Source organism: Cryptomeria japonica, chromosome 6, assembly GCF_030272615.1.
Source record: "Cryptomeria japonica chromosome 6, Sugi_1.0, whole genome shotgun sequence".
Lineage (NCBI taxonomy): Eukaryota > Viridiplantae > Streptophyta > Pinopsida > Cupressales > Cupressaceae > Cryptomeria > Cryptomeria japonica.
In genome coordinates, this window is record NC_081410.1 from 158956670 (window position 1) to 158960679 (window position 4010).

Sequence of the window (4010 nt, forward strand, 5' to 3'; positions counted from 1 at the left end):
TGAAGTCCTCCATTAGGCCATAAATGTACATGGGTGCCCCAAAACACTTTGAAGTGGTTGGAACACATTCAAAATGAGTAATGGAAATCATCCCAAAACACTTCGAAGTGGTTGGAACACATTCTTATCAAAAATGGTGCATCAATGGGACCTGTAAGCAATTTGACCTAATAGGTCAGCAACCACCATAGCACTGTTTGAAATCTAACATTCATCGACAAATTTAAATTGTGGTCATTGGATCCTCTCTTTGCATGTGGATGAATGACTGATATGCACCTAGAAGGCCCTAAAAAATCCTTAAAGAACAAATAGAACACAACCGTCGATATTGCCCTTAAGCAAAATTGGATGGTCGTACTCTACATGTGAGATGTTATTGGCCCCACCACCTAACTAAGGCCATCAATCGCAAGCTTGCATCCTATCCCAACATGGTTACAAAGAAGCTACAATGATACAACCTAGCATCCACTTAACTTTTAGTTGCCAATCACAAGATCGCAGCCTAGAAAAGCACATGTCCCTTAACACCACGATGATGCGACCTAGTATTTGATGATAACCCTTAGTAGTCCATCGCAATGGCACAAAGCTAATTGATGGTTCACCTTGACTGCTATAAAATTTTGATCAACATTCACTTAACCACCAATGGTCCATCGTGACATCGCAAGGTTAACCGATGGTTAACCTTGACCACTGCAAAGATGTGACTTGACAGTCTATGTAAGAATTAACCTTATAAGCCTCCCACCTACCAATAGTAGGTAAAATGGGACCAGTTTTGAGATGGACACTCCAATCGGTTGATTTAAGTTATATGACCACCAGAGCCAATCAACGAAGGAAAAGAACAAGGCCAAGAAATTGCTAAGGCAAGAAGCCTTAAGGTTTAGGGTTTTAGACCTTAGGGAAATGTGTAGGGTTTAGCCATTAGGTTATCTCAAATTAGTTATTTGCACGGCTAAGGTTGACACAGAAAATGTCAACAGTAACCCTTTTTATGATAGGTCACCAAAGCATGTGACTTGGATGACTTGAAATTACCCATTATGTTGAACTTTTCTTGGTCAAGAATCAACACCTTAGTGAATGAATCAAAGGATGATGTATTATAGGCACTCTATGTTGTCAACTAATGAGTGTGAAAACTAGGAACAAAATGTTGCATACTCTGAAGGAAGCTTGTTCAACAAATTGAAGACCAATTGTGCATCTTTCTTATCAATGCCACAATCCTTGAGTTGTGCTCTTAGCTCATTTTCCTTAGTTACATATTCTTGTATTGTATCAAAATCCTTGGGATCTAAATTGGTGAGATCATTGTTAGGCTTGTGTATCATCGTAAATTGTACACCCTTGCTAGGGTGGTACAATTCCATGCTTGGTTTAGCACCCACCTTAGTGTGTTTTGCATCTTGCATTTCTAATCTCCTTTAAGCATTTAATTAATTAATTAAATTAAATCTAAATTCATATTTCATCACTACACACATTATAAAGTTGGGCCCTTTATCCTAAGCGTGCCTCTTTTCATTTTATTCCTTCAATAAATCATTTAATCATAAACCCTAATTATGTCCTATTTCAACCTTTAAGGCCCAATTTCGCATATCAAAACATCTTAGAATCAGCTGTAACTTTGGGATTTTCTCTAATACCATCATATCTAATGGCCCTAAAAATTTGGTGAAAATTTGGTCAGACCGCGTGCACTTTGTACCCAGTCCCCAACATTTTTCCCAAAATTTTAGGAGCATAATTCTATGATATTATAATGCTTAACCCCAAGAAATTGGTAGGAAATTCAAATCCTAGGGCGGCCTAAGATGAAATTAAGATCTAGGGTTTCATACATAAGAGCTCTCTTTCTTCATTTGAAGGCAAAATCTGAGATCTAGAAAAGTTTGGAGCGGAGCGATCACAAGGAGCCTTCTATGTAGTGAAAGAGTAGATCATTTGAATTCTTCAACAACATTCAACAACACTTATCAAGCATTCATCAAGAATTCTTTCGCCAATTGGGGGATTTTTGAAGATGTAGGAAAGCAATAGGAGATCACCGACTGAACATTGGCTTGTACCTCTCCCTTGGGGTTGGGTATGGTTTCATGTTGTTTCCATGTCTTTGTATGAGCTTAATTACATCAATTTTATTTACATTCATGATTTAGATTACTTTGCATCATCTTAGATAACATCATTTCCTGATTTGGAATACCTTCCGCTTCAGTTTCGGACAATGGGACATCATTTAAAAACAAAGATGTGAAGAATTTTCTTGAGAAATATCATATTCAACATAAATTTTCTACACCCTACTATCCTCAATCAAATGGTCAAGCCAAATCTTCAAATAGAATAATCAAACAAATCCTTCATAAGACTGTGAACAAGCATGGTAAGGATTGGCACACTCAGTTAATCTACGCTCTTAGGGCTTACCGAACAAGTGTATGTATTACTACGGGGTGTACTCCTTATAATCTTATTTATGGTTCTGATGATATTATGTCTTTGGAGTTAAAAATCCCATCTCTAAGAGTTTCTCTTAAGGGTATAATCGATGATGACTAATATAAAGAGAAAAGGCTCCAACAACTTGAGATTCTTAACGAGCAACGCATAAACACTCTTGAGCATATTCAAGCATATCATAAAACTCTACAAAGAAGCTATAATGATAAAGTCATTCAACATTCCTTTTCAGTAGCTAAGGCACATATCATATGCCTAGTCTCTCTCTCTCTCCCTTGTGCCTTTTTCTTTCTTCAAAATTGGATAATATGTTAGCATATCTTCATTAAATTATGTGGTATTATATGATATTGCATTGTTTAGTCTACATTACTTCATTCTTGACAAGCATGTTTCTTCACTTATGGTTTGTCTTGGATTCATTTATGTAAATTGTAACGAATTTACATTTTATATGTGCTAGCATGTTATACAATTTCTTATGTGTTAAGTAGGATTATATCATGTTGTGTTTAATTAGAGTTAATTAAATCACATTAGTCATATAGTTCTTAATCTTAACACATTCTTTTTCTACATCACCAAGGTAGTATTTAATTAAATACTTAGTTATTTAATTAAATCACACATGTATCAATTTAATCATGAAGCATTGAGAAATCAATCACATGAAAATTAAATTAGACACACATGTTCATTACCAAATATGTTACCTTTAATCAAAGCAATGCATACATTGTTTCAAGAATTTAAATAATATGTTTGAGATAAAACCTAAGCATATATATATATATACATACATACATATATATATATATATATATATATATATATATGTATGTATATATATATATATATGTATGTATATATATATATATGTATGTATGTAAATATATATAAATATATATATATACATATATATATATATCGATGAATGTGATAACATGCATACCACTGTACATCAAAAAGTGTCACAACATAGTGATCTCCTATCCCTAGGACTAGCAGCTAGAGGATGGTGACTAGATGTTCCCTCCTGATCTGGACGTGGGGGTGGGACCCATGGGTGTGTATTGTGATGTGGAATGCGAGTGACTCCGTGAGGAGCTCCTACACTCCCTATCCATCATGATCCCATGATATGTAGCTGCCTGTACCTAAGTCACTTCTAGATCATGCTTTGTCCACTACAACCTCTCTAACAAGGTACTCTCCCTCTCTCGCCAGACCTTTAACTCCACCCAAAAGGGGGTGAAAAGGTCCTCATGCCGCCCAACACTCCTTTGAGGTCAATGCAGTATCTGCAAGGAGCTAGGAATGTGTTCGGTAGTGATGATGTCCATCACTACATTCTGGATAAGGGAGCGCCACTCCTGAACACCAACTGCAGAGATAGAAAGAGGTCTTCATCAGTAACATTCTATATCATCGAATCTAAATAATTAAGATGCATAAATTGAACAATCATAAAACACCTTACCTGGATCTCCCTCTTGCCAATAGTTGTCATGGAAAGAGACCTCCTACGG